The following is a 26,449-nucleotide window of genomic DNA, read 5'->3' as shown; positions in this document are numbered from 1 at the left end:
CACAATAATAGTGGGAAACTTTAACACTCCTCTGTCAATATTAGACAGATCAATGAGACAGAAAATTAACAGGGATATCCAGGACTTGAAGTGAGATCTGGACCAAGTGGACTTAATAGATATTTACAGAACTCTCCACCCCAAATCCACAGAGTATACATTCTTCTCAGCACCACATCACACCTACTCTAAAATTGACCACATAATTGGAAGTAAATCACTCCTCAGCAAATGCAAAAGAATGGAAATCATAACAAACAGTCTCTCAGACCACAGGGCAATCAAGTTAGAACTCAGGATTAAAAAACTAACTCAGAACTGCACAGCTTCTTGGAAACTGAACAACTGGCTCCTAAATGTTGACTGGATAAACAATGAAATGAAGGGAGAAATAAAGATGTTCTTTGAAACCAAAGAGAACAAAGACAAAACGTACCAGAATCTCTGGGACACATTTCAAGCAGTGTCTAGAAGAAAATTTATAGCAATAATGCCCAAATGAGAAGCAAGGAAAGATCTAATTCGACACCCTATTGTCAAAATTAAAAGAGCTAGAGGAGCAAGATCAAGAAAACTCAAAAGCTAGCAGAAGACAAGAAATAACTGAGATCAGAGCAGAACTGAAGGAGATAGAGACACAAAAACCCTTTCAAAAAATCAATAAATGCAGGAGGTGGTTTTTTGAAAAGATCAACAAAATAGACCGCTAGCCAGATCAATAAAAAAGAAAAGGGAGAAGAATCAAATAGATGCAATAAAAAACAATAAAGGGGATATCACCACTGATTCCACAGAAATACAGGTTTACTAGTTTATGTGCATAGAGTTGTTTGTAGTAATCTCCCATCAGAGATTACTACAAACAACTCTATGCACATAAACCAGTATACTGGAAATAATGAATAAATTTCTGGACACTTGCACCCTCCCAAGCCTAAACCAGGAAGAAACTGAAACCATGAATAGATGAATAACAAGGGCTGAAGTTGAGGCAGCAATTAATAGCCTACCAACCAAAAAATGTCCAGGTCCAGATGGGTTCATAGCTGAATTCTACCAGACGTACAAAGAGGAGATGGTACCATTCCTTCTGAAACTATTCCAAACAATACAAAAACAGGGAATCCTTCCCAAATCATTTTATGAGACCAACATCATCCTGATACCAAAACCCGGCAGAAACTCAATAAAAAAAGAAAACTTCAGGCCAAGATCCATGATGAACATTGACGCAAAAATCTTCAATAAAATACTGGCAAACAGAATCTAAAAGCACATCAAAAAGCTTATCCATCACAATCAAGTAGGCTTCATTCCAGAGATGCAAGGCTGGTTCAACATACGCAAGTCTATAAACATAATCCACCATATAAACAGAACCAAAGACAAAAACCACATGATTATCTCAATAGATGCAGAGAAGGCCTTCAACAGAATTAGACAGAACTTTATGCTAAAAACTCTCACTAATCTAGGTATCGAAGGAACATATCTCAAAACAATAAAAGCTATTTACAACAAACCTACAGCCAATAACATACTGAATGGGCAAAAACTGGAAACATTTCCTTTGAAATCTGTCACTAGACAAGGATGCCCTCTCTCACCACTCCTATTCAATATAGTATTGGAAGTTCTAGCCAGAGCAATTAGGCAAGAAAAAAAAAAAATAAAGGTATTCAGTTAGGAAAAGAGGAAATCAATTTGTCTCTTTTTGCAGACAACATGATTGTATATTTACAAGATGCCATCATCTCAGCCCAAAATCTCCTGAAAGTGATAAGCAACTTCAGCAAAGTCTCAGGATACAAAATCAATGTGCATAAATCACAAGCATTCCTATACACCAATAAAAGGCAAACAGAGAGCCATCATGAGCAAACTCCCATTCACAATTGCTACAAAGAGAATTAAAATACCTAAGAATACAACTAACAAAGGATGTAAAGGACCTCTTCAAGGAGAACTACAAACCACCGCTCAAGGAAATAAGAGAGGACACAAACAGATGGAGAAACATTCCATGTTCATGGTTAGGAAGAATCATTATCGTGAAAATGGCCATACTGCCCAAAGTAATTTATAGATTCAATGCTATCCCCATAAAGCTACTAATGACCTTCTTCACAGAACTGGAAAAAACCACCTTAAACTTCATATGGAAGCAAAAGAGAACCCGCGTAGCCAAGACAATCCTAAGCAAAAAGAACAAAGCCAGAGGCATCACACTACCCGACTTCAAACTATACTACAAGGCTACAGTAATGAAAACAGCATCGTACTGGTACCAAAACAGAGATATAGATCAATGGAACAGAACACAGGCCCTGGAGGCAACGCCACACATCTACAACCATCTGATCTTTGACAAACCTGACAAAAAAAAGCAATAGGGAAAGAATTCCCTGTTTAATAAATGGTGTTGGGAAAACTGGCTAGCCGTGTGCAAAAAGCAGAAACTGGACCCCTTCCTGACACCTTACACTAAAATTAACTCCAGATGGATTAAAGACTTAAACATAAGACCTAACACCATAAAAACCCTGGAAGAAAACCTAGGTAAAACCATTTATGACATAGGCATAGGCAAGGACTTCATGACTAAAACACCAAAAGCATTGGCAACAAAAGCCAAAATAGACCAATGGGACCTAATTAAACTCCAGAGCTTCTGTACAGCAAAAGAAACCATCATTAGAGTGAACTGGCAACCAACAGAATGGGAAAAAAGCTTTGCAATCTACGCATCTGACAAAGGGCTAATATCCAGAATCTACAAAGAACTAAAACAGATTTACAAGAAAAACAAACCAACCAACCCATCCAAAAGTGGGCGAAGGATATGAACAGACACTTTTCAAAAGAAGACAAATATGCGGCCAACAAAAATATGAAAAAATGCTCATCATCACTGGTCATTAGAGAAATGCAAATCGAAACCACATTGAGATACCATATCATGCCAATTAGAATGGCGATCATTAAAAAATCTGGCGACAACAGATGCTGGAGAGGATGTGGAGAAAAAGGAACAATTTTACACTGTTGGTGGGAGTGTAAATTAGTTCAACCATTGTGGAAGACAGTGTGGTGATTCCTCAAGGATCTAGAAATAGAAATTCCATTTGACCCAGCAATCCCATTACTGGTCTATATCCAAAGGATTATAAATCTTTCTATTATAAAGACACATGCACACGTATGTTCATAGTGGCACTGTTTACAACAACAAAGACTTGGAACCAACCCAAATGCCCATCGACAATAGACTGGACAAGGAAAATGTGGCACATATGGACCATGGAATACTATGCAGCCATAAAAACTGATGAGTTTGTGTCTTTTGTAGGGACGTGGATGAATCTGGAAGCCATCATTCTTAGCAAACTGATACAAGAACAGAAAATCAAACACCGCATGTTCTCACTCATAGGTGGGTGATGAACAATGAGAACATGTGGGCACAGGAAGGGAGAGCATCACACACTGGGGTCTGTTGCAGGGGGCCAAGGGAGGGACAGCAGGGGTAGGTGGGGAGGTCGGGGAGGGATAACGTGGGGAGAAATGCCATATGTAGGTGATGAGGGGATGGAGGCACCAAACCACATTGCCATGTGTGTACCTATGCAATAATCCTTCATGATCTGCCCATGTACCCTAGAACCTAAAGTACAATAAATTAAAAAAAAGGAAAATTATATCATTCTAACAAGTTAGTATGCATTAACAATTATGCCTCACACAGTGCAAATGTCATATATAAGCGTTAGTTCTTTTTGTAGTAATGGACATGAGGTTCATATTAATGATAGATGAATATTTCAGGGTTTTTTATGAACCAGTACAGTGCAATTAAATGGAAGTAAAATATAACAGGAAGCTGCATCTTTCCTGTTTGAGGGACCAAGCCACCCCAAGTTGTCCTTTGGTTCCTGTGGTCTTCCTCTTGTTGCTGGCATGTTCACTATGCCAGTGGACACCACAGTGCCTCACCGGAGACAGCAGTGACTCTTTAATATCAGTCATGGGCTTTCTTGGTCTCAGAATCTTTCAGAACCAGACATGTTAGGGAGCCAGATAGGCATTTGTTCCCCAGGGGAGGCAGCTCTGCTGTCAACGTGCCTTGTCCTGTATTTACTGGGTTCACTCTGACAATGTAGACTTACAAACGTGGGAGGTGCAGGATCACCAGTGAAGTGGCTGGTGCTGGGACATAACCCTGCCTTTTGGGGACCAGATGTGTCCTTTGCTTGGGGAATTAAAATGGCAATGGCTAGGAAGTAAGAAGTTTAAGGTACTGCCTGCAAAGGCACTGAAAAATCAGAGTGAATTGGCCTTGGAAGGAAATCTGAAATCAGTGCAATGCTGAGCCAAAAGAAAAATTGTGGCTGCTACCTACTCTTCTCAAACTATCCTCTCATATTTTAAACCAAGTAGAAAAGAGCTGATTAAAAATGCTCTATAATGAAAACAGATGACTGTGTATTATGCCTTCTGTTGCATAATCTGTTTTGTATGCCATTGTCCACCCTCATAAACTCACCTGACAGGTGACTGGTGAACTGAGAACTCTAGGTTGATTGGATGTAACTGTTCCTGCTGCAGGGTCTTAAAACAAGCAAAGCAAAATTAGACTTTTAATTTAATATTTTGTTAATTGTTGATAGGAATTATTTGCATTCATATTTTTCCTTCCAACCTCTACTTAGGTTAAGGGGGTACATGTGCAGATTTGTAACATGGGTAACTAGCATGTTGCGGAGATTTGATATACAGATTATTTCATCAGCCAGGTAATGAACATAATACCCAAAAGGTAGTTTTTCAGTCCTCACCCTTCTCCCACTTTTAACCCTGAAGTAGGCTCCACTGTCTATTGTTCTGCTCTTTGTATACATATGTACCAAGTGTTTAGCTCACACTTGTAAGTGAGAATATGTGGTATTTGGTTTTCTGTTCCTGTGTTAATTTCCTTAGGATAATGGTTTTCATCTGCATCCATGTTGTTGTAAAGAACATGATCTTGTTCTTCTTTATGGCTGTGTAGTAGACCAGGCTGTATATGTACTACTTTTTAAAAATCTAGCCCAGCATTATTTATTGTTATTATTATTTTAATCTAGTCCAACCTAGATTATGGTCATCTAGGTTGGTTCTATGTTTGCTATTGTGAATAATGCTGCAATGAACATACATGCTCATGTGTCTTTATGGTAAAATAATTTATATTTCTTTGGGTATATACCCAGTAATGTAATTGGTGGGTTGAATTGTAATTCTGTTTTAAGTTCTTTGAGAAATCCAAACCTTCCACAGTGGCTGAACTAATTTGCATTCCCACTAACAGTGTATAAGCACTGGGATTTCTCCAGAACCTTGCTACCATCTGCTATTTTTTTTTTTCACTTATACTCATTCTGACAGTTGTGAGGTGGTAGTCCATTGTGGTTTTGATTTGCATTTATGTAATGATTAGTGACATTGAACATTTTTTCATATGCTTGTTGGTCACTTGTATATCTTCTTTTGAGAAGTGTCTGCTCATGTCCTTTATTCATTTTTTTAATGGCTTTTTTTTGCTTGTAAATGTGTTTAAGTTTGTTATAGATTCTGGATATTAGACCTCTTTTGAATGCAAATATTTTCAATTCAAATACCTTGCAAATATTTTCTCCCATATTGTAGGCTGTCATTTTACTTTATTGAGTTTCTTTTTCTGTGCAGAAATGCTTTCGTTCAATTAAGTCTCACTTGTCAATTTTTGTTTTTGTTGCTTTTGGAGTCTGTTTTCATGATATCTTTGCCAGAGCCTACGTCCAGAGTAGTATTTCATAGGTTTTCTTATAGCATGTTTATAGTTTTAGGTTTTATATATTTAAGTCTTTAATCCACCTTGAGTTGATTTTTGTATATGGTGAAAGAAGGGGTCCACTTTCAATCTTCTGCATATGTCTAACCAGTTATTCCAGCACCATTTATTGAATAGGGAGTCCTCCCTCCATTGCTTATTATCAACTTTGTTGAAGGTTAGATGGTTATAGGTGTGTGCCTTTATTTATGGGTTCTCTAACCAGTTCCATTGGTCTATGTGTTGTTTGTACCAGTACCATGCTGTTTTGGTTATTGAAGCCTTGTGGTACTGTTTGAAGTCAAGTAGTGATATGGTTTGGATCTGTGTCCCTGCCAAAATCTCTTGCTGAATGTAGCCTCCAGTGTTGAAACTAGGGCCTGATGGGAGGTGATTGGATCATGGGAGTGTTTTTTGTTTTGTTTTGTATTTTTCATGAATGGTTTAGCATCATTCTCTGGGTGTTGTGCTCATGACAGTAAGATCTTGGGAGATCTGGTTGTTTAAAAGTGTGTAGCACCTCCCTCCTCCATCTCTCTCTTGCTCCTGCTCTGGCCATGTAATATGTCTGCTTCCCCTTTACCTTCTGCCTCGATTGTAAGTTTACTGAGGCCACTTCAGAAGCTGAGCAAATGCCAGCATCATGTGCCCTATACAACCAGTGAAACCATGAGCCAATTAAATCTCTTTTCCTCATAAATTACCCAGTCTCAGGTATTTCTTTGCAGCAATGTGAGAGTGGACTCATACAAGTAGTGTTCTATCTCTGGCTTTGTTCTTTTTACTTGGAAATTCTTTAGCTATGCAGGCTCATTTTTGGTTCCCCATGAATTGTGGAGAACACAAATCTGTGGTGGTTGGTAGTATGATAGGAATAGCATTGAATCTGCAAATTACTTTGGACAGTGTGGCCATTTTAACAATATTGATTCTTCTAATCCATGAGCATGGAATTTTTTTTTATGTGTTTGTGTTGTGTCTGATTTCTTTCAGTAGTGCTTTGTAATTCACATTGTAGAGATCTTTCACCTCCCTGGATACTTGTATTTCCAGGTATTTGATTCTTTTTTTGTAGCTATTGTGAATGAGAATGTGTACTTGATTTTTTTTTTTCAGTTTGAGTGTTACTGATTCATAGAAATGTTGCCAATTTTCATAATTTATTTTGTGTTCTGAAATGTTGCTGAAGTTGTTTATTAGGTAAAGGAGCCTTTCAGCAGAGACTATGAAGTTCTTTGGGTATGAAATCATATCATCTGAAAATACAAACAGTTGACTTCCTGTCTTCCTATTGGTTTCCTTGTATTTCTTCTCTTGTCTGATTGCTCTGGCTAGGACTTCCAAAACTGTGTTTAGTAGGAGTGGTGAGAGTGGGCATTCTAGACTTACTCTGGTTCTCAATGGGAATGCTTTGAGCTTTTACCCATTCAGTATGAGGTGTGCTGTGGGTTTGTCATAAATGGCTCTTATTATTTTGAGGTATATTCCTTTGATATTTAGTTTCTTGGGTTTCTAACATGAGGGGATTTTGAATTTTATCAGAAGACTTTTCTGTGTCTATTGAGATAAGCATGTGGTTTTTGGTTTTAGCTCTTCTTATGTAATGAATCTTATTTACTGATTTTTGTATATGGAACCAACCTTCCACTGAGAAATAAAGCCTACTTAATCGTGGGATTAGTATTTTGATGTGCTGTCAGATCCAGTTTGCTAGTGTTTTGTTGAGGTTTCTTACATCTATGTTCTTCAGGAATATTGGCCTAAATTTTTCCTCATTGTATCTGTGCTAGGTTTTGATATAACAATGATGCTGACCGCATATAATTAGTTAAGGAGGAGTCCTTTTCCCTCTATTTATGGGAGTAGTTTTAGTCGTATTGTTACTGGCTCTTCTTTATTCATCTAGTGGAATTCAGCTGCAAATCCATCTGGTTCAGGGCTTTTTCTGGTTGGTAGATTTCTTATTACTGATTCAGTTTTAGAACTCATTATTGGTCTGTTTAGGGATTCAGTTTATTCCTGGTCTAATCTTGGGAAATTGTATGTTTCCAGGAATTCATTTATTTCTTCCACGTTTTCTAGTTTATGTGCATGGAGGTATTTATAATAGTATCTGAGAAGTTTTTTTTTTTTTAATTTTCTATGGAGTCAGTGATAATGTCCACTTTATCATTTCTGACTGTGTTCAATTCAGTATTCTCTCTTTTTCTCTTTATTAGTCTAGGTAGTGGTATATCAATTTTATTTATTCTTTTGAAGAACACACTTTTGGTTTTATTTATCTTTTGAATGGTTTTTTATGCCTCCATTTCATTCAGTGTAGCTCTGATTTTGGTTATTTATTTTCTTCTGCTACTTTAGTGGTTGGTTTGCTCTTGTTTTCATAGTTCCCCTACGTGTGATGTTAGATTGTTAATTTGTGATCTTTCTAACTTTTTGATGGGAATATTTAATGCTATAAACTTTCCCCTTAACACTGCTATAGCTATACTCCAGAGATTCTGGTATATTGTATCTTTGTTTTTATTATTTTTCAAGAATTTCTTGATTTCTGCCTTAATTTCATTGTTAACTCAAAAGTCATTCAGGAGCAGATTGTTTAATTTCTATGTAATTGTGTAGATTTGAGAGATCTTATTTGTATTGATTTCTGTTTTAATTACATTGTGATCTGGAAGTATTGTTGGTATGATTTTGATATTTTGAGTTTGCTGAGAATTGCTTTATGGCCAAGTATGTGGTCAATTTTAGAGTATGTGCCATGTGCTGATAAGAATAATGGATATTCTGGTTTTGTTTGGAGAATTCTGTACATGTTTGTTTAATCATTTTGGTCAAATGTTGAGTTTAGATTCCAACTCCCTTGGTTAGCCTTTTTCCTCATTGATCTATCTAACACTGTTAGTAGGGCATTTAAGTCTTCCACTATTATTATGTTTCAGTCTGGTTTTATGAATATGGGTGTTTCAGTCTTGGGTACATATACGTATAGAATAGTTAAGTCTTCTTGTTAAATTGAACCCTTTATTCAATAAGAAAAGTACTGTTGGTTTAAAGTCTGTTTTGTCTGAAATAAGGATAGGAACGCTGCTCTTTTTTTAGCCTATGCTTTGAGCCTATGGGTATCATTGAATGCGAAATGGGTATCTTGAAGATAGAATACTATTAGGTATTGTTTCTTTGTCCAATGTGCCACTCTGTGTCTTTCAAATGGGCTGTTTATCCCATTTATGTTCAAGGTTTATACTGATATGTGCAGATTTGACCTTGTCATTATATTGTTAGCTGGTTGTTATATAGACTTCTTTATGTGGTTGCTTCATAGTGTCAATGGTATACATACTGAATTGTATTTTTGTCATGGTTGGCTACCGTCTCTTGTTTCCATGTTTACCATTCTTTTAAGGACCTTTTCTAAAGCAGGTCTGGTGGTAACAAATCCTGTTAGCATTTGCTTCTCTGAAAACTATTTTATTTTGTCTTCACTTATGAAGCTTATTTTGGCTGTATATGAAATTCTTGATTGAAATTTATTTTCTTTCAGAATGCTGAACATAGGCACTTATCCTCTTCTAGCTTATAGGCTGTCTGCTAAAAAGTCCACTGTTAGCTTAATGGGGTTCCCTTTGTAGATGATCTTCCCTTCCTCTCTAGCTACCTTAAATATTTTTTCTTACACAGTGATCTTTAAGAATCTGATGACCATTCGTCTTGGGAATGGTCATTTTGTATAGTACCTCCTAGAGCTCTGCTGAATTTCTTCTATTTGAATATTGGCCTCTCTAGCGAGGTTGGGGAAATTTTCTTGGACAATAACCTCAAATGTTTTCCAAATTGCTTGCTCCCTCTCCTCTTTCAGAGATGCCAAAGAGTTGTAGTGTCTCTTTACATAATCTCATATTTCTTGAAGATTTTGTTCATTCTTTTTAAATTGTTTTCTTTATTTTGGTCTGAGTTGAATCAAATAACTAGTCTTTGAGTTCTGAGATTCTTTCCTCAGCTTGGTCTATTATGCTTTTTATACTTATGATTGTATTATGAATTTTTTTAGTGAGTTTTCAGCTCTGTCAGATCAGTTTAGGTACTTTCTTAAAAATGGCTATTTTGTCTTTCAGCTCGTGTATTTTTTCCCGGCTTCCTTAGGTTTCTTAGATTGAGTTTTAAGTTTCTCCTGAATCTTGATGATCTTCATTTCCATACAGATTCTGAATGTTCTGTCTGTCATTTCAGTGTGGTTGAGAACTATTTCTGGGGGAGTAGTGCAATCATTTGGAGGTAAGAAGACACTCTGGTTTCTTAAGTTGCCAGAGTTCTTGTACTGGCTCATTCTCATCTGTGTGGGCTAATGATCCTATGATCTTTCAAGTTGCTGTATTTTGGATGGGGATTATTGGTCTTATATTCTGTGATGGCCTTGTGCATTTGACTGTGGTATAAATTGGGTTCAGCTGATTGGATTCATTTCTGGATAATTTCCACAGGGGGCCAAGTCTCAGATCAGCACTTTTAGGCTACATGGTCTAACCCTGGGGGACTGGGACCAGGCCCACAGCTTTGTTCTGTGGGCTCTCAAGGATCCTGTTTCACTGGAGGGGCTGAGGTATCCCCAGCCCACTGGCAACAACCCTCTTAAGGTGGGGTGCCAGCAAAAGTACTTCATTGAGGAAGTGGCAATGGGGTCCATACTTTCAATCACCAGTGAAGTGGTACAAGAAGGCTGTGAGCAAAAGCACACTAGTGAATTAGTGTAAAGTGCTTCCAGCAGGTACATGCTGGGAGTGGCCCATATGCAGAAGCACTCTGATGATTCGGTCATATCTGCTGGTGAAGATGTTATGGCAGTGGCCACTGGGAAGTGCCACAGTTGGAGATCTGAGACAGCACTGCTGGAAGAGGCCAGCAGACAGGGGGCTCTCAGATCAGACCATCCCCATTGCATGAGCAAGACAGTCATGTTCTACCCATGTCTAAAGCCACGTAGAGGAGCATGGTGAGCCTTGGGGTATTAGTGTCCCCAGCCATGCGCCACTGCTGCCATTTCCATGTCAAACCATGTAGGCTCTGCGCCACTGAGAGTCCTGTCCCTGCCAACTCTCTAAGCAGCTCTCTCTGCCAGCTTAAATGTCCATGGTGGTCATCAGTTTCTCTTCAGCTAGGAGTCCAGAGGTCTGTGGTAATATTTGGCCATTCATGCCTATTTAACTCACACTTTCCCTAGGAGCTACCCAGGGCAAGAAGCACATCCTGGCACTCAGCAACCTTGTGCAGAGTTCCCAGCCTCTTCCTGCTTCAGCCCAGGATCTGTGGCAGTCTTCTTGATGGTCTCGTCTCTCAATAGGTTGGAGAAGCTATTCTTGGCAGCATACAGTCAGCCATCTTGGCTCTTGTCCCAGTATTAATTCTATTTTAAAAAATATTTCATGAAATGTTATTTTTTTCTTTATCGCTGATTTTGCTGGATTATGCGATATGTCTCACCCAAATCCTGGCTATGTCTAGAGGTCTGGACAGGTGGAAGTTCCAGGAGAGAGGTTTGGATGGCTAGTGACTTGCAGGATCACTGAAGGGTAGCGGTTTAGGATAGTGACCTTTGATGTATGTGAATATAAATGTATATTTTGACAGCTGCTATGACCCCATGTATGTACTAGCAAAAATTAGCTTTATTTAAATATATACGTGTGTGTGTGTGTGTGTGTATATGTGTGTGTGTATGTGTGTGTGTGTCCCATTCAAAAAATTAGAAAAAGCCTAGCAGATTAAGCCTGAAGTATAAGAATGGTAATAATGCACAAATGTAAACAGGTGACATAGTTAAAATAAAGATTAACAAAATCCAAAATCAGATCCTTAAGAACTCCTAAAATAGACAAATCTGAGATTTAATTAACACAACTTCAAATTGCATACAGAAAATACTAGTAAGTTGACTTCAGTAAAAGTGTGTGTGTTTAAATGTGATACATTCTGACCACATACAGTTATCCCCCAAAGCAAAAAAATGTAAAGATGACTTTTTAAAATGTTTTGACATATTTTCCTATAATAATAGAACAAAATAGAATATTTCATTCTTTAGAGAATTGTCTCAAAAATACAATGAGATTTTTAATCTATCAGAATTAATAATAGAATCTAGCAATGCATATTATATTAGTTAGAAATCATTACTATTATAAATACTAGTTTTAAAATTTTAAATTACAAATACATATTATGGATTGTGAAAATATATGTCTCAAATATTTAAATATTGTATTCATTTTTAAAGCCAGATATTGGGAGTTTAATGCTTTTATAAAACCTCAGAATTACATAGCTCTCTCATATATGGCTGCCAAATAAATTTGGAGGTGGGGAAAAACGAAAGAAGAATTTGCTATCAACAATTACATGTGGCCAGGGTATTATGAGATGAGAAGAGTAGAAAAAAATTTATAAAGGGATTGTCAAATTGATGCCAAATGAATCAGGGAGGAGAAAGAAAGGGAATTTGTAAGCATCCGGTAGATTTTGTGCTAACCAGAGAAGAAAATATACTTTGGGAATCATTTCTGCCGAGGTAAGCTCATTATTTTCAGAGCTGCACAGTTATAAGATGTAAAAAAATTAATCTGGTTGTTTCTGTTGCCTTTGCTTGTTTAATTTTAATAACTAAAATGATAAATAGTAGCTTCAGATTTTGTTGGTTTGGGGGCTTCCTTTGAGTTGCAAGCCTCTATGAAGAAACCTGGTAATCTGGCCACTTAGATTATTAAAACAAGAGAAATTTCAAAACTCTTATAAGTTAAAAAATCAGAAAACAAAAAAGTTGATAATAAAATACAGAAAATCTCTGGCATTCAATATCACAACCCAATATAGCAGATAATGAATTTCAATCAGTTGTTTTGTAAGGTCAGAAGGTGGGAACAAATCATAGAGTTAATGAATAGGACTTGCTTTCAACATTGTGATTTCTAAAAAAAAAAGTGAAAATGTCACTGACAGAGTGACAGTATTTTGTAGATTTTCACTTTCAAAGTTTATCCATAGTATTTTCTCTTACTGTTAAAATGATCATTTTTTAAATGTAGAAATTCATTCAATAATTTTTTAACCAGAGATTTATCCCATATCGCTGTATATTCTGGGTTGATAAATACTAATGTCCAAAGGAAGCTTGTTACTCTAACCAGACTACCTGTCATAGTTTCCATTTTTGTCTGTTAACCATTCAAACATTCAAATATCCAATAGGAAAGAGTTTCTGAAAGTTAAAGAGATCAGATTTGAGCAAAAGAAGAGCACAATTATTGTCCCAATAATACCTGTTTTTTACAAATGTTTAAAAGATATATTTGAAAACTATGTTCTTTGGTAAGAATAACATTGTATTGGTTAATAAGCTGGTCACCTACATTGTGTGAACAACTTATTGTTTGCTAACTACTGACCTATCAGAAGTACTTAAATTCCCACATTGCTCACTTATATGCATCTCTGAGACTATTGAAATGATATACACTGGGAAATTTATTTCTCTGTCCCTGTAATATTTTGTTTATAACTATTATTGATCTTCTTATTATGATATAGTTTATCAATTTATGAATATTTCTTCCTACAATATTATGTGCTCACTGAAACCAGGGAAAATAGAAAATTTACCATTATGTCTCCAGAATCAGTTTTGTTTCCAATGCATTCTAAATGTTCAATCAATATTTCCTAAATGCAAATAAACTAGGAGTAAATTAAATGTCCTTCAATAAAATAAATAAAATCTCATTACTAGATTTGACACCTTAGCTTGAATCTTGGCCGTTAATGGAGTGGACCCACAGAGGAAGTGGACATAGAGTAATAGATTTTGATGGAGGAGAAGAGAGGGTGAAACAATGGTGTTGATTCTATTGGCTGTTAGAACAGGGAACTCTCCCCTAAAAGAATACAGAAATGGCATAGACAGTAGCCAAGAAAAATACCATTTGTATCACAATTTAAACTACAAATTTGGCCTATTGGTCTTGGGTCGAAGATACTGAAGGGTAACTGCTACTTTGCTTTTGCCTCCTTAGCTTTTTCCTCAAAGGAAAAATAAATGGTTACCAGTTTTAGTATCAATGAATCATTCAGTATTAATCATAGCCACAGAAAAATCAGTATGTCTGAGGACACTGTCACATTAATTTGATAGCCAGCAATTGCTATTTATATAAGGTAACATTAAATATGAGGAATGACGAATAAGTGAAATCAAAAGGAAATGAAGCAATTTTTGAACAAGACTGTGACTCAATGGTGAACTAAAACCAGTGAAGAGAAAGTAAAGGGTTGTTTTTTTTTCCAGAATAAATCTGATAAAATGATTATACTCTGAACTTTTCCTATTTTCCCATTTTATAGTGAGGTTTGGCTTATACAACACCAGCCCAACACCAAATGTTCTCTGACACACTGGAGATTTTCTTGCCACAACACTGGACTTGTCCAAGCCTAAGAACAATGAAGGCTTAGGAATGACTTTGTCACTACCCTTTACCACACAATAATATCCTTCCCTTCTTTTAAAATTGGTCTCAAATCTCTTTCTTTTATAAAGGCTCCCATAATTGATTCCATAATCTCTCAGATTTTTCATCTTTATGACAACATTTTTATCACTTGAGCACTAAATTATTACTTGTATATATCTCAGTCACTTTGTATTTACATATAGGTTTCTTTTTCTGGCTTTCCTACTGTACGATAGGGATTAAAACTTACATTTCCTTTAATAATGAGATACTCAAATAGAAAAGAACAATAATTAACAATACTCTAACAGCCTAAACAAACTACCATTACCATTTCTCTTATTCTGTGTCCCATCTCTATAAACATCAGAGATACAGCTCTCCACTATCTTTTTCTAACTTAAGCAATTTGATATGCTGTTAAATAGTTTGAATTTGCAAAATGATATTTAAGAGACACATGAGTATAGCTTGGGTGTTTGCACCCTCTACATCTCATACTGAAATGTGCTCCCCAGCGTTGAAAGTGAGGCCTAGTGGGAGGTGATTAGATTATGAATGGCTTAGTGCTCTCTCGGTGGTGGTAAGTTCGTAGTAATGAGGTCACCCAAGTTGTAGTTATTAAAGAGTCTGGGACCTCTCTCACTCTCTCTTGCTCCCTCTTTCACCAAGTAATACAATGGCTCCTCTCTGTCTTCCTCATGGGTAAAAGTTTCCTGAGGTGTCACCAGAAGCAGAGTTGGCACCAAGCTTCTTGTACAGCTCACAAAATTGAGAGCCAAATAAACCTCTTTTCTTTATAAATTGCCCACCCTCAGGTACTCTTTTATAGCAACAGAAAATGGAAACAATGGAAATAAACAATGACAATAACAGGTTTCTGGAATCTTCAAGTTAATATCCCAAAAAGCTAGAGTCAGAGGAGAACCGATGATAGAAAGAAGCAAAGGGTATAAGGAATCAGCACTGAATATACATTTGATACGCCAGTTTCTATTATAGGTGTTTTATAGATAGGATACCAGTTATATCATTGCAATAATCCCACTCAGTGAGCATTGTTGCTCACATTTTATAAATGAAGCTGTGAGTACAAGTGGCCAAGTGTTTTGGACAGAGTCAGGCTGCTAGTAGCTGGCAGAGCCAGGAATTGCACCCACTGTCATGCAGTTAGACTACAAATGCTCATTTCCTTTCAAAACACTGTGTATCTCACAAAGAGAAATATTTTAATCTGTATTGTAACTGAGAGAATATAATTGAGACTTTTGGAAGAGAGGGAATTAAAAATTAAGCTTTGGGGTTTTGTTTGTAGTTATAAATACCACTTTCAGATTTTTTTCACTGTATATTTCCTACCCAAAGATTTGTTAAAACATTTTCCTTATCAAACACATACCCAGTTCTTCCATTGGTAAGATTTTTATTTTTGTGTCATTCCTGGTTTACATTTTCATGAAAATATATTTTATTCAAAACAAATGTTGCTGTAAACCTGCATCATAATTAATAACTAATTTTCTTTACAGACTGTCATCATTTTACGGCTTGATTTTCACTCTTTTTGCTCTTTCTCTTGCAAATCACCAGCAAAAAATACAGAAAATCAAACTGAATTGACATTGCTTTTATGTCTGCGACGTTAACTACACTACAACTTTAAAGAGAAATCAGCAGAAAGATAACATGAAGATTAACACCAGAGCATTACATACAGAAGACAGATCTCAGAGCCAACAGGCGACATTTGTTCTTTCCATAAATACTTACATTTATCTAAATTCTAGAAAGAAAAAATGCAAATTAATGCAATAACTCTTGTCTCTTAGGAAGATATTTTCAAATGTGTTGTTACACTATCATTTATTCAGTGCCATAAATAAACTTCAGTGTTAACAAGCATAAATTAAATCAAGGTCTCTGACCCAGGATCGAGCTATCAAGTAAAACTAACAAATCATAAAATGTAATCACATCTAAACTCTTCATTGTTAGAGGAGTAAATGAAGTGGAGTACATTAAGAACAATGTGATTTATGTTTTCATTAAACAGAACACTGGGGCCATTTGAGACAGTACTTTAGACAACTTTTTAATAGATTGTTCAATTTCATGACTTAAAAGAAATTGGAGATTATCTAATCTAATATCTTTGTTTCTTTGCGACCGTTGTTTTTACAGATGAAGAAAATTATGTCTGGAGAAGTCTATTACTTGCCTGAAGTTACAAAGATTTTTCTGTCAGGGATGAGACTTAATGAAAATTAAACCCTTTTTTTATTATATATATTTCCTTCATTAACCTTATATAATATGTATTATATAATGCATATTAAGGAAAATAGAAGTATCTCTATAGTTTTTACTTATATCACTTTTATTTTTTGTTTTTTTGTTTGTTTGTTTTTGGTTTTTAAATGGTGAGAAAAAAATATAGGATAAAATTAAAGTCAAAGTTACTCTGACCTTTGGTGCTGAGACATACCTCAACAAGGATATCACTGTAAGGCCAGAGTATAGATTAGGAATCAATAAGACCAAATTTAACCAAAGGTTTCCTGGAATATTTTGCATATTTCTCAACCAAGGGAAAGGAGGACAATATCAACATTTTGAAACCACATTGACAAGTCACTGGTGTTTGTGACAAACTGGAGACAGCTGACATAACTGTGAGTAGAGAGTAGATTTGGCTCAAGCAGTAAGGTTGGTATGGTAGGCAACTAACACAGTTATCTGCCTTACCCCAAATGTGTATCCCTAGTTTATTAATCAGTAAGATTCAGAGCAAACCTAAATATTTGTCACTGGTAAATAGAGTGAAAGACTGTAATATGGTTTGGATATTTCTCCCCTCCAGATCCCCTGCTGAAATGCAGTCGTCAGTGTTGGAAGTGGGGATGTCATTAGATCATGGGGACGGATCCCTCATGAATGGTTTAGCATCATCCCCATTGCGATAAGTGAGTTCTTGCTCAGTAAGTTCAGGCAAGATCTGGTTGTTTAAAAGTGCATGGCGTCTCCCTGCTCTCTCTCTTGCTCCAGCTTTGACCACATGATATACCGGCTCCCTCTTTGCCTTCCACTGTGACTGTAAGCTTCGTGAGGCCTCAGCAGAAGCAGATAGCAAAATCATGCTTCCTGTACAGCCTGCAGACTCATGAGCCAATGAAACCTCTTTCCTTTTAAAAGTATTCAGTCTCAAGCATTTTTTATAGCAACACAAAATCAGCCTAATACAGACTGAGACAAGAGTTTCTATCTTCCTCCAAAATATAAATACTACAGCAACTACTACTACAATTAATAGTCTAGGAGTAATAATACAAGTAGTATTATACCAACATCAGCCTCTGAACTTGGGGCTTTCATAAGGAGTTCTCATTTCCCCAGTGTTTTCAACATGTTTTTGACCATGGCTGCCTCTACCCATGTTTTCTAAGAACTAATGCATTAATTTTTTTCCTCAAAAATTCTGTTTTTTAAATTTTTCTATCTTTTTATTCTTTCTTTTTATTAAATAGTATTTTTTTAATTATCTTTTTTTAAAAAAATAGATTTATGTGTCTTGACACTGCTCTAGGCCTTTCATAAATATTTACCCTATGATTTATGTAATAACATTATAAAATAGGTCCTACTGTTTTTCTCATTTTGCAAGTAAAAATAAAAAAATGCATCCTGGAGATATTAAGAAATTTTTTCAAGATCATGTAACTGATGAGTGAGACCACTAAGATTTATCCTAGATTTAAAGGATAACTCATAGAAAACTCACCAAAAGCACAACTTATGAAGCCAGGCTGGTTTCCTGTTCTAGAACTGATACATCTTATAACTATTCTGTAACTGATACATCATTCCTATTCTATAACTGATATATCTTTCTATTCTATAACTCTTCTATATTCTATAAATATAACTCTTCTATAACTGATGTCTTTTCTATTCTTTAATTGATAGATATTTCTTAGTTTCTCATGAAAAAAAGCACAAGACATGAAAAAATTAATATATATAATTTTAAGAGGGGTGCTTTGAGGGTTAAAAGTGGAACTTGTCAATCAGGAAAAATGATGAGACAAGTCTTAATCATTTTAGGAAGTTTATTTGCCAAAGTTCAGGATGCATTCCCTCCAAGACAGGTCTATGCCTTTCTCCAAAGATGATTTTGAGGGCTCCAAATTTAAAGGGAAGGGGGCAAGATATTGAGAAGTACACAATTTTCATGTAAGAGGGGGACAGAAAAAAATAGTCATTCATGCATTTGTCTGGCTCGGTGAATCTGAATTTTTTTTACATAAGATGATGTATTAGTCAGGGTTCTCTAGAGGGACAATATATATAATTCTACTTAAACTCCCATATGTGTGTGTGTGTGTGTGTGTGTGTGTGTATGGAGTTAAAATTACATATATTTGGGCTATGTATATGTGGGAGTTTATTAAGTAGTATTAACTCATGCAAGCTGAGGAGCAAGGAAGCCGGTCTGAGTCCCAAGAGCTGAAGAACTTGGAGTCCAATGTTGGAGGGCAGGAAGCAGGTAGCACGGGAGAAAAATGTAGACTGGGAGGCTAAGCCAGACTAGCCTTTTCAAATTTTTCTGCCTGTTTTATATTCTGGCCACCTTGGCAGCTGGTTAGACTGTGCCCACCCAGATTGAGGGTGGATCTGCCTTTCCCAGGCCACTGACTCAAATGTTAATCTCCTTTGGCAAAACCCTCACAGACACACCCAGGATCAATATGTTGCATCCTTCAATCTAATTAAGTTGACACTCAGTATTAACCATCACAGATGACACAGACAAATGGGGCAGTGGAAAAATGTGGGGAATGTGCATTTTACATAAGACAACATAGACAAAAAGATCTTTACTCTAAGGATCTTGCAGCTCACTAAAAATTTCCTTGTGGGCAAAACATGGGGAAGGCATGGAGCTTTTCATCTTGTAGCCATCTTATTTAGAAACAAAAAAGGAAGAGTTAGGTTTGTGTGACCCAGTTCCTAGCTTGACTTTTCCCTTTGCCTTAATAAGCTTGGGGTCCTGAAACTTAATTTTCTTTCACAAACTCTAGATTATGCAATTAGTTTAGGAACACTGTATTTGGTTGTTGCATGAGAATGCCAGAAGAGTAGATCATGCAGAAATTTGAGTTTTACTATTTATTATGATAACTCTTTATAAAAAGTCTAAAGAAATTTCTTGATCTATTAAAGGAAATTGATGGGTTAGGTGAGCTCTTCAAGTTTGGGAATAAGAGTATAGGAGAGCTGCATTGTTCTGCAAAATAGAAAGAAAAATGTGTAGTTTTATGGGATATGTAAGGGTGAAGGATGAAGTGAAGACATGAGCTAGCAAGTTTGTTGAAGTCTAGTTCTATTTGATGTAAAGACCAAAAGAGACCAGGTGCAGAGGCTCAAGCCTGTAATCCCAGCACTTTGGGAGGCCAAGGTGGGTGGATCACTTGAGGTCAGGAGTTCGAGACCAGCATGGCCAACATGATGAAACTTCTCCTCTACTAAAAATAGAAAAATTAGCCAGGCGTGGTGGCATGCTCCTATAGTCCCAACTACTAGGAGGCTGAGGCAGGAGAATTGCTTGAACCCAGGAGGTGGAAGTTGCAGTAAGCCACCGATTGCCACTGCACACCAGCCTAGGCAAAACAGTGAGACTCCACATCAAAAAAAAAAAAAAAAAAAAAAAAAAAGAGGTGTAAGAGGCGTTAAGGTGTTAGGTGGAAAGGTAGCAATGTCAAAAGGTTATATGGAACTGTAGGTTCTTTTCCTTTCTGTGTGCTATGTGACTCCTCCAGGAAACTCCAGCCTTTTCTTTAGTGGGTAGTCTTGCATGAGAGCTTTCTGTATGCAGGTGATTACCCTTGAAGGAGCTTTGTTGCACATCTGCACACTTGGGGACCAGAGAGAAGCCACTCTGAACTGTAGTTCAGGGGTCCCAAGGACTGTGAGAATATGATTACTTGGAATCCTTTGATGGCTTTTGTCTTCCACAGGGAATAGAATTGGAGTTTGTGACATCCTGTCTGTAACTTGGCAGTGAAGTAGACTCTCAGGTTTTTTGTTCATAGTGTTCAACTGATTCAGTTGAACTAAGAAGCGACTTTCTAAGGACAAAAATTATACAGTTTCCACAGGACTGTTTAAAATATTGTACTACATGGCTGTCACTCAGTCAATCATTAACCTATTAAGTCAGAGAATATATAAGAACATTGACTATGTATAATAATCAGTAAATTTATCAACTAGAATCCTGTTGTCATGTTTGTTCTAGAGAAAAATTATGTATATTGTATTGTTATATAAAACTTTGTCTTAAAATTATTTGTACCAATAGTTAAGTAAAAAAAAATACACTCATTTCTGGATTTCTAGATACATATTCTAATTAATAATATTTTATATTTTCAAGTATAATTTTCATGATCTGGCATAAAACATCACTCAAGTTTTCATATGAGTAAGGTCTTGAATTTAGAAATTATGATAAATTATAATTTATTATGCATGCCATCCAATTCTGATGTAGGCATTTGATTAAAAATGAATTACTAATCTTTATCTAGATATTATCTTTGTGTCAAATCATAGCTTACTGTTGTGTATTTTTATCTTAAATATTTACTATCTATCTTTTGCCAACAGAGTCCCATTTAAATTCCATCAATGTGAGTGATGAGAATTTTGGAAGGCAGACAAAGAGAACCTTTTATAGGCTATAGGCATGTACATGGGATTTGACAATGAAAGGATTTGCTGATAGCTTCTAGGCATTATCCTCTGAATGGCCTGCAGTTGAGATGATTTGCATGATTTGCATATGTCTCCTACCATTTTCTTCTCTCCTGAATTTTGTCACATGCCTTTCCATGGTAATGTAAGTCTCTAATTTCCTGCTTCTATTATCTAAAGTAGTTCCTTATCCTGACCAAACCCAAATTAATACAGTCTGCTTTACCTTTGCCCTAGCCATTCAATACTCACTCATTCTTTCTCTAATTACATCATCAGTTAAATATAATTTTTCTTTTTTTTTTTTTTATTTTTTATTTTTTTTTTTTATTGCATTTTAGGTTTTGGGGTACATGTGAAAAACATGCAAAGTTGTTGCATAGGTGCATTCATGGCAGTGTGATTTGCTGCCTCCCTCCCCCTCACCCATATCTGGCATTTCTCCCCATGCTATCCCTCCCCAACTCCCCCCACCGCTGTCCACCCCACTCCCCCGCAACAGACCCCAGTGTATAGTGCTCCCCTCCCTGTGTCCATGTGTTCTCCTTGTTCAACACCCTCCTATGAGTGAGAACATGTGGTGTTTGGTTTTGTGTTCTTGTGTCAGTTTGCTGAGAATGATGGTTTCCAGGTTCATCCATGTCCCTACAAAGGACACGAACTCCTCATTTTTAATGGCTGCATAATATTCCATGGTATATATGTGCCACATTTTTCCTGTCCAGTCTATCATCGATGGGCATTTGGGTTGGTTCCAGGTCTTTGCTATTGTAAACTGTGCTGCAATGAACATTCGTGTGCATGTGTCCTTATAGTAGAACGATTTATAATCCTTTGGATATATTCCCAGTAATGGGATTGCTGGGTCAAATGGAATTTCTATTTCTAGGTCCTTGAGGAATCGCCACACTGTTTTCCACAGTGGTTGAACTAATTTACACTCCCACCAACAGTGTAAAAGTGTTCCTAATTCTCCACATCCTCTCCAGCATCTATTTTCTCCAGATTTTTTAATGATCGCCATTCTAACTGGCGTGAGATGGTATCTCAATGTAGTTTTGATTTGCATTTCTCTAATGACCAGTGATGATGAGCATTTTTTCATATGTTTGTTGGCCTCTTGTATGTCTTCTTTTGTAAAGTATCTGTTCATATCCTTCGCCCATTTTTGAATGGGCTTGTTTGTTTTTTTCTTGTAAATCTTTTTTAGCTCGTTGTAAATTCTGGATATCAGCCCTTTGTCAGATGGGTAGGCTGCAAAAATTTTTCCCATTCTGTTGGTTGCCGATTCACTCTATTGACTGTTTCTTTTGCCGTGCAGAAGCTGTGGAGTTTGATTAGGTCCCATTTGTCTATTTTGGCTTTTGTTGCCAATGCTTTTGGTGTTTTGGTCATAAAGTCCTTGCCTACGCCTATGTCCTGAATGGTTTTGCCTAGGTTTCCTTCTAGTGTTTTTATGGTGTTAGGCCTTATGTTTAAGTCTTTAATCCATCTGGAGTCAATTTTAGTGTAAGGTGTCAGGAAGGGGTCGAGTTTCTGCTTTCTGCATATGGTTAGCCAGTTTTCCCAACACCACTTATTGAACAGGGAATCCTTTCCCCATTGCTTGTTTTTATCAGGTTTGTCAAAGATCGGGTGGTTGTAGATATGTTGTGTCGCCTCCGACGCCTCTGTTCTGTTCCATTGGTCTATATCTCTGTTTTGGTACCAGTACCATGCTGTTTTGATTACCGTAGCCTTGTAGTAGAGTTTGAAGTCCGGTAGTGTGATGCCTCCTGCTTTGTTCTTTTTGCTTAGAATTGACTTGGCTATGCGGGCTCTCTTTTGGTTCCATATGAAGTTTAAGGTGGTTTTTTCCAGTTCTGTGAAGAAGGTCATTGGTAGCTTGATGGGGATAGCGCTGAATCTGTAAATTACTTTGGGCAGTATGGCCATTTTCACTATATTAATTCTTCCTAACCATGAACATGGAATGTTTCTCCATCTGTTTGTGTCCTCTCTTATTTCGTTGAGCAGTGGTTTGTAGTTCTCCTTGAAGAGGTCCTTTACGTTCCTTGTTAGTTGTATTCCTAGGTATTTTATTCTCTTTGTAGCAATTGTGAATGGCAGTTCATTCTTGATTTGGCTCTCTTTAAGTCTATTATTGGTGTATAGGAATGCTTGTGATTTTTGCACATTGATTTTGTATCCTGAGACTTTGCTGAAGTTGCTTATCAGTTTCAGGAGATTTTGGGCTGAGATGATGGGGTCTTCTAGATATACAATCATGTTGTCTGCAAATAGAGACAATTTGACTTCCTCCTTTCCTAATTGAATACCCTTTATTTCTTTTTCTTGTCTGATTGCTCTGGCTAGAACTTCCAGTACTATATTGAATAGGAGTGGTGAGAGAGGGCATCCTTGTCTAGTGCCCGATTTCAAAGGGAATGCTTCCAGTTTTTGCCCATTCAGTATGATATTGGCTGTTGGTTTGTCATAAATAGCTTTTATTATTTTGAGGTACGTTCCGTCGATACCTAGTTTATTGAGAGTTTTTAGCATAAAGGGCTGTTGAATTTTGTCGAAGGCCTTCTCTGCATCAATTGAGATAATCATGTGGTTTTTGTTTTTGGTTCTGTTTATGTGGTGAATTACATTTATAGACTTGCATATATTGAACCAGCCTTGCATCCCCGGGATGAATCCTACTTGATCATGGTGGATAAGCTTTTTGATGTGCTGTTGCAATCGGCTTGCCAGTATTTTATTGAAGATTTTTGCATCTATGTTCATCATGGATATTGGCCTGTAATTTTCTTTTCTTGTTGAGTCTCTGCCGGGTTTTGGTATTAGGATGATGTTGGTCTCATAAAATGATTTGGGAAGGATTCCTTCTTTTTGGATTATTTGAAATAGTTTCAGTAGGAATGGTACCAGTTCCTCTTTGTATGTCTGGTAGAATTCGGCTGTGAACCCATCTGGACCTGGGTTTTTTTTGGGTGGTAGGCTCTTAATTGCTGCCTCGACTTCAGACCTTGTTATTGGTCTATTCAGGGTTTCGACTTCTTCCTGGTTTAGGCTTGGGAGGAGGCAACTGTCCAGGAATTTATCCATTTCTTCCAGGTTTTCTAGTTTATGTGCATAGAGTTGTTTGTAATAATCTCTGATGATGGTTTGAATTTCTCTGGCATCTGTGATGATATCCCCTTTATCATTTTTTACTGCATCTATTTGGTTATTCTCTCTTTTCTTTTTTATTAGTCTGGCTAGTGGTCTGTCTATTTTGTTGATCTTTTCAAAAAACCACCTCCTGGATTTATTGATTTTTTGAAGGGTTTTTCGTGTCTCTATCTCCTTCAATTCTGCTTTGATCTTAGTTATTTCTTGTCTTCTGCTAGGTTTTGAGTTTTTTTGATCTTGCTCCTCTAGCTCTTTCAATTTTGACGATAGAATGTCAATTTTAGATCTCTCCTTTCTTCTCATGTGGGCACCTATTGCTATATATTTTCCTCTAGAGACTGCTTTAAATGTGTCCCAGAGATTCTGGTATGTGGTGTCTTCGTTCTTGTTGGTTTCGAAGAACATCTTTATTTCTGCCTTCATTTCAGTGTTTATCCAGTCAACATTCAGGAGAAAGTTGTTCAATTTCCATGAGGATGTGCGGTTCTGGGTTGGCTTCTGAATTCTGAGTTCTAACTTGATTGCACTGTGGTCTGAGAGACTGTTTGTTATGGTTTCCGTTCTTTTGCATTTGCTGAGGAGTGATTTACTTCCAATTATGTGGTCAATTTTAGAGTAGGTGTGATGTGGTGCTGAGAAGAATGTATATTCTGTGGATTTGGGCTGGAGAGTTCTGTAAATGTCTATTAGGTTTGCTTGTTCCAGGTCTGAGTTCAAGTCCTGGATATCCTTGTTAATTTTCTGTCTCGTTGATCTGTCTAATATTGACAATGGTGTGTTGAAGTCTCCCACTATTATTGTGTGGGAGTCTAGGTCTCTTTGTAAGTCTTTAAGAACTTGCCTTATGTATCTGGGTGCTCCTGTATTAGGTGCATATATATTTAGGATCGTTAGCTCTTCTTGTTGCATTGATCCTTTTACCATTATGTAATGTCCTTCTTTGTCTCTTTTGATCTTTGTTGCTTTAAAGTCTATTTTATCAGAGATGAGAATTGCAACTCCTGCTTTTTTTTGTTCTCCATTTGCTTGGTAAATCTTCCTCCATCCCTTTATTTTGAGCCTTTGTGTATCCTTGCTTGTGAGGTGGGTTTCCTGGATACAGCACACTGATGGGTTTTGGCTTTTTATCCAATTTGCCAATCTGTGTCTTTTGATTGGGGCATTTAGTCCGTTTACATTTAGGGTTAATATTGTTATGTGTGAATTTGATCCTGTCATTTTGATGCTAGCTGGCTGTTTTTCCCATTGGTTGATGCAGATTCTTCATTGTGTTGATGCTCTTTACCATTTCGTGCATTTTTGGAGTGGCTGGTACTGGTTGTTTTTTTCTATGTGTAGTGCCTCCTTCGGGAGCTCTTGTAAAGCTGGTCTGGTGGTGACGAAATCTCTGAGTGCTTGCTTGTTCTCAAAGGATTTTATTTTTCCTTCACTTATGAAGCTTAGTTTGGCTGGATATGAAATTCTGGGTTGAAAGTTCTTTTCTTTAAGGATGTTGAATATCGGCCCCCACTCCCTTCTGGCCTGTAGGGTTTCTGCTGAGAGATCTGCTGTAAGTCTGATGGGCTTCCCTTTGTGGGTAACCCGACCTTTCTCTCTGGCTGCCCTTAGTATTTTCTCCTTCATTTCAACCCTGGCGAATCTGACGATTATGTGCCTTGGGGTTGCTCTTCTAGAGGAATATCTTTGTGGTGTTCTCTGTATTTCCTGGACTTGAATATTGGCCTGCCTTGCTAGGTTGGGGAGGTTTTCCTGGATAATATCCTGAAGAGTATTTTCCAGCTTGGATGCATTCTCTTCGTCACATTCAGGTACACCTATCAAACGTAGATTAGGTCTTTTCACATAGTCCCATATTTCTTGTTGACTCTGTTCATTCCTTTTTACCCTGTTTTCTCTAATCTTGCCTTCTCGTTTTATTTCATTGAGTTGATCTTCGACCTCTGATATCCTTTCTTCTGCTTGGTCAATTCGGCTGTTGAAACTTGTGCATGCTTCGCGAAGTTCTCGTGTTGTGTTTTTCAGCTCCATCAATTCGCTCATATTCCTCTCTAAGTTGTCCATTCTCGTTAACATTTCATCAAGTCTTTTTTCAAGGTTCTTAGTTTCTTTGCATTGGGTTAGAACATGTTCTTTTAGCTCACGGAAGTTTCTTATTATCCACTTTCTGAAAGCTGATTCTGTCATTTCATCA

Source organism: Aotus nancymaae, unplaced genomic scaffold, assembly GCF_030222135.1.
Source record: "Aotus nancymaae isolate 86718 unplaced genomic scaffold, 86718_ANA_hifiasm-v0.15.2.pri h1tg000043l, whole genome shotgun sequence".
Classification (NCBI taxonomy): Eukaryota; Metazoa; Chordata; class Mammalia; order Primates; family Aotidae; genus Aotus; species Aotus nancymaae.
The sequence above is the reverse complement of the archived record's forward strand: the minus strand, read 5'-3'. Positions refer to the sequence as shown.